General features: G+C 53.3%; 1 pseudogene; it reads left to right on the top strand.

Annotated features, from left to right (window-relative positions):
* The first annotated feature begins 5,295 nt into the window (after positions 1–5,295).
* On the top strand, positions 5,296–13,586 carry LOC118661517 (annotated as a pseudogene).
* The last annotated feature ends 122 nt before the right edge of the window (positions 13,587–13,708 follow it).

Genomic DNA, 13,708 nt, shown 5'->3' with positions numbered 1-13,708 from the left:
GCTAGAATCAGGATAAACAATTCGTCTCAAGGTCTCTACTGGCCCTTCTGTCCCTGGGCCTCTTTCCTCATACTCTCTTGCTCATCAAATCTGGACTAAAGCAGGGATGGGAAATTCAGCTGCAGGTCTTTCTCCTTTTGTCAGGCAACTGCTTTAACTGCACAAGGCGGCTAGAGCTAGGATGCAGAATTCTGCTCAAGGTCTTTCCTGGCCAGTTGCCCAAGAACCACTGTGCTCTTCACGCCCTGCCTGAAGCAGGGAGGGAGAATTTGCCCACAGGTCTTTCCTTGCCCGTTTACCCACGACCCCATCCAAAGCTGTGTGGAGCCCTGGCCAGTTTGGCTCAGTGGATAGAGTGTCGGCCTGTGAACTGAAGGGTCCTGGGTTCGATTCTGGTCAAGGGCACATGCCCAGGTTGTAGGCTCGATCCTCAGTAGGGGGTGTGCAGGAGGAAGCTGATCAATGATTCTCTCTCATCATTGATGTTTCTATCTCTCTCTCCCTCTTCCTTCCTCTCTGAAATCAATAAACATATATATATATATATATATTTTTTTTTTAAAAAGCTGTGTTGTGCCCACATAGCTCAGTGGTTAGACCAGGGGTGGGCAAACTTTTTGACTGGAGGGCCACAATGGGTTCTTAAACTGGACCAGAGGGCTGGAACAAAAGCATGGATGGAGTGTTTGTGTGAACTAATATAAATCCAAAGTAAATATCATTACATAAAAGGGTACGGTCTTTTTTTTTTTTTTTTTAGTTTTATTCATTTCAAATGGGCCGGATCCAGCCCGGGGGCCGTAGTTTGCCCACGGCTGGGTTAGACCATCGGCCTGAAGGTCTAATCAGGGGCACGGGCCTGGGTTGCAGGTTTGATCCCTGAACCCGGTCTTGGCACATGCAGGAGGCAACCAATCTATGTGTTTCTCTCACATGGATGTTTCCCTCTCTCTCACTCCTCCCCCTCCCCCACAAGAGAGAAATTGAGAACGTATCCTCAGGTGAGGATTAACAAGGTCAACAAAAACCTGTGAGGAGAGGAGATAAATAATTTGTCTCCAGTTCCCTCCTTGCCCCTTAGCCCAGCACCTGCTCTGCCCCTTACATACTGGCTCAAGTCAATGGATATTTGCCCCAGATCTGTGTTCTCCAGACAACTCTCTTCTCCTCTGGTTGGAATCAGGATAGAAAATCCGCCTCCAGCTCTCTCCTCATCGCTTACTCCAGGGCCCCTGTGCAGCTCACATAGCAGACAACAGATATGTGGATGCTAAGAAAAAAGATACCTACTATGAAGGGCTCCTGGTGGATAATTGGGCTCAGATTTTTTAAAAAACAGAGCCTCATGTTCATTTCTACACGGGGACTTCTCATACAAACCTCAGTTCAGGGAGTGGCCTGCCAACTTCCACACTGAACTGACTGATAAAGACCTCTAGACCAAGCAAAGAAGAAATGGCAGGACTGGACTGGAGCACATGGATTAGAGCATATATTTTCACTCAACATTCTTCTACGAGAGAAAGTACCGTCTCCCTTCCTCCTCACTCTCTCTCTCATTTTTATTTTTTGGATTCCTAGAAATTTTTTGTTCTTCAGTGTGTTCAAATCCATTGTAATCCATTGTAACTTTGATATTTAAATTCCTCAAAGTGGGAGCCCCTCAGTGCCTCCATCAGTCTTTATGCACCTTGTTTTCTGGTATGTTAACTCTCCTTGTACCTTCTCTCACCCAAATCTTCATCAGTTCTTTCTCCAAAGAGACTAGTTGTTCCTTCTACTGGGAAATTACATTCGGAACCAAGAATTGTCCAGTTCTCTGGAATGGGGGAGAAATCATTCTACTTATATGTATTCTTCATTTGTCATTTCCTTGCCAGCCTTCTTTTCTGATGCTTTGTAGTATCCAAGGAAAAGTCACATGCCAGGCCTTTCTGAATGTCATGTTTTTAATAAGGCTGTTATACTATTTGGGTATGCAGTTAGCCCAAGAGTATTGTGGGACAGGGCTGGGGCTAGTAAATACAGCTTTAAACAAATTATATGTGTTTGTTGTTTATTTCACCGTATTTCTGTGGGTTGGGACCTGGGTGTCTCTGGTTCAGGGTTTCTTCAGAGGCCGCAGCCCAGCTGTGTGCCCGCCTGAGGTCACTTCTGAAGGCTCACTGTTCCCTTCAGAACTCACCGTGTGGTTGCTGGAAGCTCGGTCCCTCACCACGTGGGACTCGGACTTGACAGGCTGCTTGAACGTCCCAGTGACAAGACAGCTTGCCATCCCAGAGGCAGTGCCACAGGGAACCCAGGACAGAAGTCTCGGCTTTTTAACTTCAGAAGTGGCATCCATCACTTTGCCACATTCCATTCATCAGGCGTGAATCACGGGACGGCCCACACGTAAGGGAGGGTCACACAGGACCTGGGCAGCAGGAGGTGGTCACCTCTGAGATGACTGATTGCCACACGTTTTAAAAGAAGCTTGTTCATTTCCAAGAAAATAACTTTCTGGCATAGTAATTCAGATTGCATGGAATTTATAGTCGAGATTTTTTAAATGTTCAGTTTGTATTTTTTGTTTTGTTTGTTTTTAATCCTCACCTGAGGATATGTTAGAGAGAGAGAGAGAGAAGGAGAGAGAAAGAGAGAGAGAGAGAGAGAGAGAGAGAGAGAGAGAGAGAGAGAGAGAGAAACATCAATCGGTTGCCTCCCATACGTGCCCCAACTGGGATGGAACCCACAACCTTTTGGTGTATGGGATGATGCTCCAACCAACTGAGCCACCCAGCCAGGGCCAATTGGTTTTCATAATAATGATCTGTATCCTTATTAATTTTAAGAATTTTTAATGAATTATATTTTCTATGTACACAATCACATCAGTGAGAAATGCTGTGTTTCTTTTCAAATCCTCATGCATTTTTTCTTACCTATGACACCATTAATAAACATGCATTAACTAATTTACCATTAAAATGATGTTTGCTGCAGGAATTCACATACATTCTATCAAGTTACAAAAGTTCCCTTTTCTTCCCACAGTTTGCTAAAAGTTTTTACAATAAATGGAGTTTTCTTAATGTCAGTGCCTTTTCCGCGTCTATTGACATGATGGATTTTCTCCTTTGTGCTGTTAAACCACCTTCTATCCCTGGAAACACCCCTCTGGGACATGATGCATTACCTTTGTATATAATTTGGCCAATTTCTTGTTTAGAATTTTTTTATTGCTATCATCAGAGGGAAAGGACTGCAGTTTTCCTTTATTTAAAAGCCTTTGTCAAGTTTTGATTTCAAAGTTATGCCAGACTCAAGTTGTTTGAAATAATATAATTAACAGTAGAAATCACTGAACTAGAAAATTGATATGCCAGAGGTTAAAAAGAAGTTCTTATAATTATTATTTCTTCCTTTCTTCTTTTTCTGGGTCTATTTCCTGTTCTTTTTCTAGATTCTTGAGACGAAAACGTAGATTATTGCTTTTCAGTCTTCTCACCTAATGCATTTACCTAAGGCCGTGGTCGGCAAACCGGGGCTCGCCAGCCACATGCGGCTCTTTGGCCCCTTGAGTGTGGCTCTTCCACAAAATACCACGCGTGGGTGCGCACATACAGTGCGATTGAAACTTCATGGCCCATGCACAGAAGTCAGTATTTTGTGGAAGAGCCGGTATTTTGTGGAAGAGCCACAGTCAAGGGGCTAAAGAGCCGCATGTGGCTCGCGAGCCGCGGTTTGCCGAGCCGCAGTTTGCCGACCACTGACCTAAGGAATAAATTTCCCTGTAAGCAATCATTTAGCTGCATCCCACGAGTTTTGATATGTCTTGTGTAATTCCTCTGAAGTAGTTACCATGACAAAGCTTAATAGGATTATTTAAAAACATTTAAGTTGTGATGCTAATTTGTCCATGGTCAGGGCTTAGGAGTGTTGAAAGGGCACAGGAGCTACCCTGGGTTGGCCAAACCTGGGACAATTTAAGCAAAAAAGAATAACTGTATTGGACTATAACCCTAGGATAAACATCCATGAGTCCATATTGATATAAAAATTTTTGAACAAATAAGTAAATGGGAGAGAAGGGACGGCCTGTTCCAACAAAACAATTCCAATTAAATATAAAAGGGGGTGAGGAAGGGTGGAGAGGGTAAAGGGGTCAAATGCATGGTGATGGATGGAGATGGGACTGTGGGAGTGAGCACACAGTGCAATATTTAGGTGATGTGTTTAGAATTGTACCCTGACACTTGACACGAAACAATGTCATCCCAATAAGTTTAACTTAAAAATAACTGTTAAAAGAAGAGAGTCATAGAAAATCAACATGCCACAGTAATTATTCTTGCAGGAAGAGCTCTGTACGGATGCTAAACGTCAGGAGAAATGGTATTTGCATCACCACCAGGGGAAATAGTAGTTATAGTGGAGCCCAAAGGTAGTCAAGGTCAACATCACTGTCAGGGAGATGGACTGACCTTCGGTAGCCCTAACGTTATGACCTGAGAAGGACGAACATCAAGTCTAGGTTCTTGGGAGGGGAAGCACAGCACCCATCTAATCTTGAGAAAACATCACACAAACCCAGGTAACAAACATTCTTCAAGGTGCCTGACCCGTACCCCCCAAAGCATCCAAGTCGTAAGGCCCGGAAAGGACCGGAGGGTCCCAGATGGCACGGACTGAGGAGACGGGCCTGGGCAGTGTGGGACCCGGTTGGATCCTGGACAGAGAGCGGGACAGAGAGAGGGTGTCAGTGAGAACCTGGTGAAGCTGAATAAAGACTGTGGCTGAGTTGAGAGCATTAAGCAGTGTTAGCTCTTCAGCTTTGATACGCTGGTGACACGAGATGCCAGAAGTGGGGGTGCTGGTGACGGGAGACGTTGGCACTGAGGTTCCTGGTGAAAAGCTGTGAGAACCTCTCCTCTCTTTGGCTTATCTGATGTAAATCTAAAATCACTTCAGCCGAAACCGGTTTGGCTCAGTGGATAGAGCGTCGGCCTGCGGACTGAAAGGTCCCAGGTTCGATTCCGGTCAAGGGCATGTACCTGGGTTGCGGGCATATCCCCAGTGGGAGATGTGCAGGAGGCAGCTGATCGATGTTTCTCTCTCATCGATGTTTCTAACTCTCTATCTCTCTCCCTTCCTCTCTGTAAAAAATCAATAAAATATATTAAAAAAAAAAATTCTTTAAAAAAAAAAAATTATTTTAAAATCACTTCAGCAGAACACGGTGGCCGATCCCAAGGCGGCTCCTTGGAGCTGGCGGCGAGCAGTGCCCGGCAGGGCAGAACAGGGGCAGGCACCATGGATGCCTTCAAGGTGGTGCCGGAGGGACCAGCCCCTTGGGGCTTTCGGCTGCAAGGGGCAAGGACTTCAATGTGCCCCTCTCCATCTCCCTTTGCCTCATGCCTGGAGGCAAAGCTGCACAGCCTGGGGTAGCTGTTGGCGACTGGGTGCCGAGTATCGATGGCTAGAAGGCTGGAGGCCTTACGCACATGGAAGCCCAAAAACTGTGGGGAGCGCCTCAGCCTGGGTCTCGGCAGGGCCCAGCCGGCTCAGAGCAAACGTCCGAAGGCCCTGGCCCCTGCCTCGGACCCCCGGGTACACCTTTGCAACCAGCACTTCCCTCAACAAGACAGCGTGGCCCTCCTGGGCGCCCCGGCTGGCTGACAGCCCCCCACAGCAGAATGGACAGCCGACCCGACTGCTGGTCCTAGACGCCAGCAAGCAGCAGCTGATGGAAGACACGAAGACTGGCGGCCACGGCCCGGAACAGGCCAATCCCGTTCCTTCCACATCCTTGCCCACCTCACGGGCACCAAGTTCATGCAAGACCCGGATGAGGAGCACCTGAAGAAGTCAAGGGAAAAGTGTGTCCTGGAGCTGCAGAGCCCATGCTACACCCGCCTCCAGGACTGGCACCCCCAGCGCTCTGCCCACGTGCTCCCCGTGCAGTCTAGTCTGGCGCTGGCTGGCCAGCTGGCCTCTCTGCCTCTCTCTCTCTTTCTCCTGCCCAGGGCACCTCTGGTGCCTCCAGCTTTTGCCTGCCTGGCCCACCTCTTGTCTGCTCCTGTCCTGAGCCTCCTGCTGGCCTGGCCCTGGCTGCCCGCCTGGCACAGGCCCGGCTTCATCTGCCACTGCCTTCCCTCTTGGCCCTCTGGTACTACTGCCTACCAGGTCTGTGCTGACTCGGGCATGGAAATAAACACCCAGTCCTCCTTTCAAAAAACAAAACAAAAAAAATAATAAAATCACTTCAAATAGCGAGTTTACAAAGTATCACAATATAATGGAACATGGGTTATAAAATACCAAAATGTTCACAAAATTTTTTTAAAAATAGCTTAAGTAGTAGGAATTAAATAATACATCGTCTCAAATACATGTCACACTTTCACAAACTGGGGAATTCAGGAAAATCTGTTTGGCTCTACAGACTATTTCAGGCACCTCCTGAGCTAGAACACACTGGTGGTGGGTCCTGCTGCGCCCTCCACACCCCTTTACAATCTGAACCCGGAACTGAGACCAGGGGGGTCCTCACATTCCAGACCAGGGACGCGGGGGAGCCCTGGAGGAGGCGTCACTGGGCCTCCGGGCTTTGGCTTGGTTGTTGCTTTTCGGATCCGTCAGGAGAGCCCGTGGATGCCCGGGCCCACGCACAGCCTCCTTGGCCCACAGACAGGCTGAAGGGCTGCTCCCAGAATCTCGTCTTCAGCGTCACATTCGGAGACCAAGACATTGTGCACACCGGACTCAAATGAAGAGGAGGAAACAAGGGCTCGTTGCTGAGAAGCTGGGCCGGGAGACTCCGCAGAATTCCGGGGAGGATTTCACAGAGAGCTGTCCACCCCGGCTCGCGGAGCCAGGCTCGGGGAATCACCTACCCAAAACAGCTCTCAGTGTCCAAAAACTTAGAGTTTCCGTGACAAAAAACACACAAAATAATCGGCTCAACCAGGCACCTGTTACATTTCAGCTCACTAGGTTCTTTGAGAATGAAAGGAATTTAAAAACATGAACAGCAGTTTATTAGTGTTTGTGTCTTACCCTCTCTGCGTGCATATAACATGTCAGAATAAACACTAAAAGGAAGGTTCATCTATTTTTTAACACAGGTGTCTGTGGTTTCGACACTCGCTGTGGGGACGTGAAGCAGGGCAGCTTCACGGGAGTCTCTCTCTCTCTCTCTGAAAGAACTTCAACCCAAACATTGGTTTCTGCCACTAAATGTAAACCGTTCTGCTCCTTCGGACGGAAGCTGCAGTCATTGACTTGACCGAGACCTTAGGTGCGTATTTACAAGTCAGTGTGCAGAGGCGCAGGCCAGCGATAAAAGAGACGAACAACAGGTGGCAGCTGTCTGAACAGTCAGATGTCAAGCTGTGAAGGCCTTGGCGCCCACCGGTGTGACTCAGTGGCTGAGCATCGACCTGTGAACCAGGAGGTCATGGCTTCGATTCCTGGTCAGGGCACATGCCCGGGTTGTGGGCTCGATCCCCACAATGATTCTCTCCCATCATTGATGTTTCTATCTCTCCCTTTCCCTTCCTCTCTGAAATCAATAATATATATATATATTTAAAAAGACCTTGGTGACAAGCAGGTTACAGCAGCTATGAGAAAATTAAGATGAAATGAGCAAAGGGAGACGATGCCTGTGCTCTGCTGCCGGCAGGAACGCGGCACCTCGGGGAGGGAGGGTCGCTTTTTGAGCCAATGACTCTGCCTCGGCCACGAAGCCCGTCCAGCCTGCAGCACTCGCCTGGGGGCCCTCGGCACGGGAGCCCCGCCTGTGGTCTGGGGTCAGACAGATGAGGGATGCAGCTCCTCAGAGGCCCGGGTCAGTGAGCCCCCAGGGGGGCCCGTGGACGAGACTAGTGACACATCAGAACGGGACCCCGGGCTTTAACAATAGTCCTGCATCCTGCAGCGGTCCTTGCAGCCAGACACACACGCCAGGCCCAGGACCTAAAGCCAGGGGCCCGCTGCCTCCTCATCACCCTGTCCCTTTAAATCAAGCAAACCATATTTTTGTTACTCTGTTTTTAAAAAATCTTCAGGTGGGCAGAAGATAATAGTCAATGCCTCAACAACTTATCCCAACTTATTCCTCTCGGGTTAAAGCACGGCCACCCCCTCTGGCCCCTCCTCCCCGCTGGCGTCCCCACAGGGACTAATAGAGCAACTGGCACTGTGCACAGAGCCTTAAAAATATCTCCACCAGCTGAGCTGAATTCCACCTGTAGGACGCGCCACCAGATAAGTCAATAGCCTGGAATACAAGAAGAGGACTGAGTACAAATTCACTGCAGAGTTAAAAATAGGGGCGAGAAATTGGAATCAGTCTAAATACCCAATCACGTGAGGTGAACCCTAAGACGTGCACACGTCAGACACGGTGCAGGTTTGAGTGTCTAGGTCTGGGAAGAGTTAAGAGTAGCAGGGCAGACAGGCCGAGTTGCTGGGAAATAAGATGGAAACAACGTGTCTTTTCTCCTGGGCGGGGAGGGTGGCGAATGGAAGGAGAGAGACCCAGAGAGAAATGAGGACGCCCACATTTGGTGGCTGAATGTCAAGATGAGCTGTGGATACGTTCTCCTTATGCTTCTTAGCATATTCTAAAACTCACATAGTATAGTCCCATTCCCAAAGGCATCATTTTGTTCAGGGATTCCCCAGCTCTCAGGTTATTCTTATCACAAGAAAATAACGCATATACCCGTTTAAACAAGTTTGTGCCAATACGTGTACAATGAAAGTCTCCTGCCCCCCACCCGCCCCGACTCCTGGCCTCCACTCCCCGGAGGTGACTGCCGTCCAAAGTTTTAGGAAGTCGGTCACAGAATTCTCGATGCAAATGTACAAATAGCTATGTGCTATACATTCCAGACCTGCTCCTCAGCCAGGCTCCTCACCTGTCACCCGGGAAGGACCCGGAGGCTCCCCCTGTAAACCAGGGCTGGGCTCAGGGTGAGCCTGTGGGTGACAGTGGCCAGTGCAGGCCCGGGAAGGGCTCGCCCGAGCACACAGCACACAAGAGCATGACTGCGCAGAAAACAGACATCCTGCCAGGCCCCGTGGTGGCCACTGGGCAGGGACGTGGGTGCAGAAGTCCCACCCGTCTGTGCAGCTGGCGAGAGCCGCCTCCGCGGCCTCTGTGGTGGCCTCGTGGGCTCTGCAGGCTGTGCCCAGCCCCTGTGCTCCCCTCCCAGAGGGTCCTCAGGGGCTAAAGGTCCGGAGCGTTGCCCCGAGGGGGATGGGAGCTCCACTCTAAGATGCTGCAGGTCGCCATCCTTTCCCAGAGAGGGCAGAGGAGATGGTGGGGACCACACCGTAGCCCCCTCCATGGTGGGCTGGCCGGCCCACAGGTGGAGGGAAGAGGGGACAGGGTGCTCCCGGGGCTCCCAGGGGACACTGCAGCCCAGCCAAGCTCCAGGAGGTCACCCCTAAGCTCTCTAAAACACACAAAGGGCCCGCGGGTGTGGCTCAGTGGTTGAGTAGTGACCTATGAACCAGGAGGTCACGGTTTGATTCCTGGTCAGAGCACATGCCCAGGTTGCCGGCTCAATCCCCGTGGGGGGTGTGCAGGAGGCAGCCGATGGATGATTCTCTCTCATCATTGATGTTTCTCTCTCTCTCTCCCTCTCCCCTCCGCTCTGAAATCAATAAGAATATATTTATAAAACAACAACAACAAACGCACAAAGGTGCAAGGGAGGCGGGCACCGCCTGGGGGGCCACATGCTCCTGCTCACTCCTGCTACTGCCCTGGGGGGGCCCTGCTCTGCCACAGGATCTGAGGGGACACATGGGTACTGTCATCACACGCCACAGGCTCCCATGGCTGCCTGGAGCTGAGAGACCTGCACCCGCCAGCCCGACACCCCGTATCTGGGCACAGCCCCACCCCAGTTCCTGTGAACAGGTGAGGGCCTCCTCCCCATGGGACAGTCAGCCAGTCACACCGGGACCAGACGGGAGGGACGGGGAGGGACTGAAGGCGGTGATAGCAGAAGTCCAGTCACACGCTGGCTCCTGCCACAGAGGGTTGCAGCCCAAGGCCCACAGTAGTGACCCCCTGCCCCGGGAGCGGCATTCCAGTGGGACAAGTTCTGGGCTGGGGTCTGAGAAAGGGACAGGGATGGCCAAGCAGGACCTCGCCGAGCATGTCGGGAAGACCTGAGCAGGGCCCAGGTCCCTGCAGGAAACCACAGACTTCCTGCAGTAGCGGCACCTCCAGGGCAGACAGTCTGTTCATGACACCCCTGCCGCCCACCCCCACCCCCCGCCCACTGTCCAAGGCGCTGTTCTTTGAGACTCCGTTTTCGCTGGTTTCTCTGAATTGTGTCAGCAAGAACCAGAGTGCTTCACCCAGGGAGGCTCTGACGGTGACAGGGGCGGCCAGCGCACTGTGCAGGGCAATGTGCTCGGGGAGGTACCATGATGGAGCTGAGAAGCCGCAGCCTCCTGCACACAGACCACAGGTCCCCAGGAGACAGGCCACGGAAACCCGGGGCCCCGCCGGGGAGCCCCTGAGCACAGCATGGGGAGGAGGGGGAGCCTGGCCCACAGCCTCAGGGGCCACTCGGGCCTCCCCACACCTGAAGGCCAGTTAGCGTCCTGGGTCCCCTGTGGGGGGGGTTAATGCCCAGGGGCTGTGGAGGTGCCGGTTCTCTGGTTTAAAGGGGAACCAGCGGATCTTGAGGGGACCTGAGCACAGAGCAGCTTCCTGGTCTCCCACCAGCACCTGCTGGCGAGGTGGATCCCAGCCATCCTTGCTCAGAAAGCTGCCGGCCACCCACAGGGCCACACGCTCCTCAAGGCTGCTCCCCACAGAGCACCCTCCAACCTCGAGGTGTGGGAACATGTGTTAGGGACCCTTCTAAACAAAACAGTCATTGTCTGTATCACCTCGTTTACAAATACATTAGCACGCGATTGCCTGCCCCTCCCAGATGCCAAGGTGCGGGGGGGTCCGGTCCCCAGGGAAGGCAGCAACCCTGGGCTGTGGGCCAGCCCGCAGAGACCAGCGCCAACGCCCTCCTCAGGATGCGGGCTGTGCGTCTGCAGGTGCGGGAGAAGCGCTGTGCTGGCTTCTGCGTCTTGTTTGCCAGATGGGTGGGGATCTACCCACGTTCTGTGCGTCTCCATCTCCTGGACGAGCCCCCGGTGGCCTCCATCCCTGGTCCAGACCACACTGCCCCCACCCTGATGGCGGGATTGGCAGGTGTGCGCCCTGTCCCAGGATTCTGTGCTGCACATGCGGCTGCAGCGACTGTCGGGGCACTGTCTCCCCTGAACATCAGGACCACGTCCGAGGGGACCAGGAAGACACCGAGGTAGGAGGGCCGGGTGCGCCGTGTGTGGGTGGCAGGAGGCGGGCACGTGGCAGACAGAGGACAGGAGCCGGTCAGGATCCCAGGTGCGACCCTGGGAGCCTGGGTAGAGGAGGTGAGGGGTCCAGTTTTCAGCTCTGCAGACACTCGACCTTGGCTGCCTTATTCGATTTGGGGGGTTGGAGGGAGAAGTCTATTCAGAGTGTGACAGGCTAGGTTTCTTTGGTGCCGGTGGTGCTCCTGATCCGTTCGCGGGAATTGGGAAGCTCGGGGGACATGCACAGTTAAAACGTCGACTGTGGGGCCAAAGGCGTTCTCCCAGACTCCCTCTTTAGCTCTGGTTTTCAGGTTCTACAAGTAGCACACACTCAGCATAACACTTCACAATAGGCTAAAAAGATAAGAAAACAGCTACTTGCAGTTGCGCTGCCTTCCCAGAAGCATAACCAATGTATTCTTTGCAGACCATCCCTTCAGACAACCCTCCGCTACATACTACCATCAAGGGGGTCGGACACCAGCTGCTTTTTTAAAAACCTCAACCTATGAGGCTTCTTGGGATTCGCCATCGAGAGAAGGCGTTCTTGCCCAACCGGTGTGGCTCAGTGGTTCGAACCAAGAGTTCGAGGTTCGATTCCCATGGGGCACATGTCCGGGCTGTGGGCTCGAGCCCCAGAAGGAGGCAGCCGACCAATGATGTTTCCCTCATCACTGATGTTTCTATCTCTCTATACCTCTCCCTTCCTCTCTCTAAAGCATCAATAAAAACCTATTTTTAAAAGAGAGAGAGAGAGAGAGAGAGAGAGAGAGAGAGAGAGAGAGAGAGAGGGGGCGCTCTTGTCCCTGCTGGCAATCTGGCAGAGACGGTCGCCGAGCTGCCCTCGGGCTCCCGGCGAGGAGCTGAGGACGCGTGCCCACCAGTGAGTGCGTGCGGGAGCCAGATGGTCTCCAGGGGCCGTGGCCAGACTGAAGGCAGGTCGCCTTTCCGGCACCGAGCTGACGCCAAGACCAGCCACCAAACTCATATAAGAGGAAGTGCCCGGAGGCACCGAGGCACGCGCCGGGGACGGGACGGAGACGGCACGAGCGCGCCCGCTGCCCAGGAGGTCGGAGGTCTCCGGTTTGGGTGAGAAGCGACTGAAACGTAAGCTCTGTCTGAGGGGAATTCCACTTTGCTTATAGCTTTTCCCTCTCGGGTTTGTGATGCGAATGCTCCGGCGGAGAAGCCGCTGGTGCTCACCTGTCCACGGCTCACCTGCCTTCAGGTGTCTCCTCGCTGTGCCCTCCTGGCTCTCCGGGTCCCTGACCTGTGGTTTCTCGCCCGAGAAGGTCTGGGGCTGCTCAGGGGCTGAGCCAGGAGCAGCTGGTCTCGGCTTCGTTTCCACTCGGTTTCAATGAACCCATTTCCCTAGGGGCGCGGGAGGGGGGCGCGGTTCCTGCCCAGACTCTTGAGTGGGCCCGAGAGACCCCCCCCCCCCCCACCCCCCCGCCTGCCACCGCAGAGCAAAGCCCACGGGCAGCACCATCTCAGCCGGTTTCCTTCCTTTAATTCGCCGGCAGCTTCATTCAGCACAGATGTGTGTGCTCAGCGCCTCCTGGGAAAGAGCAGGTCTGGGAGGGCCTGGGAGGAGGGGGGCCCACACCTGGCCACGCGCCTGCGTCCAGGGCTGACCATCACACGGCCACCGCACACCGGCCTGACATCACCCAGCGTGGGCTGAGCCGGTCTGAACCTTCCCGTGCCTCCCTCAGAGGGTGACGGCCCCAGCTGGGAAACGGCCGCCGCGCTTCCCATTGGCCAGCAGGCAGCGGTAAAGGGCAGGCCCGAGAGCAGCAGGGAAGGCGCCCTGTCTGCCCCCTGAGCCCTGAGGTCGGAGCTCACGCCCAGGGCAGGGCTCAGGCAGCTGCAGACAGCAGGCACCCCCTTCCCTCGGACAACCAGGGCCTCCCTCCCGTCACCTCCTCCAGGAGCACGGGGTGGGTGCCCACAAGGCCTGGGGCCAGGCTGGGCAGGTGCACAACGGGCAGGTGACGGGGACAGCCTGCCCACGGGCTCCCGATGCGGCGTTCACGGGTGCGCTCTCTGCAGAGCAGCTGTCAGAGCAGTTCCTGCGGTACAGACGGTCTTGCAGGTTCCGGGTTTGTGTTCTGAGACCACTGACGTCCTCATCTCAGGTCATTTCAGTGCAAAAGAACGGGGGGGACGTCAACGTCAGTCGGCCTCGCTTGGCCATGTTCTATCAAATGTACAACTGAGGGGCCAGCGTGCCAGGCACAGGCCGACGTGTGGGGCCGAGTCTGCATCCTTGTTGTTCACCTGCTGGCTCTCCTGGCTCCCCTGCGCTCTCAGAACACAGCACAAAACTGCTGAGTCTTGT

The sequence above is a fragment of the Myotis myotis genome, unplaced genomic scaffold (genome assembly GCF_014108235.1).
Source record: "Myotis myotis isolate mMyoMyo1 unplaced genomic scaffold, mMyoMyo1.p scaffold_m19_p_8, whole genome shotgun sequence".
Lineage (NCBI taxonomy): Eukaryota > Metazoa > Chordata > Mammalia > Chiroptera > Vespertilionidae > Myotis > Myotis myotis.
Note: the sequence above shows the minus strand (reverse complement) of the source record. Positions and strands in the feature narration are given on the sequence as shown.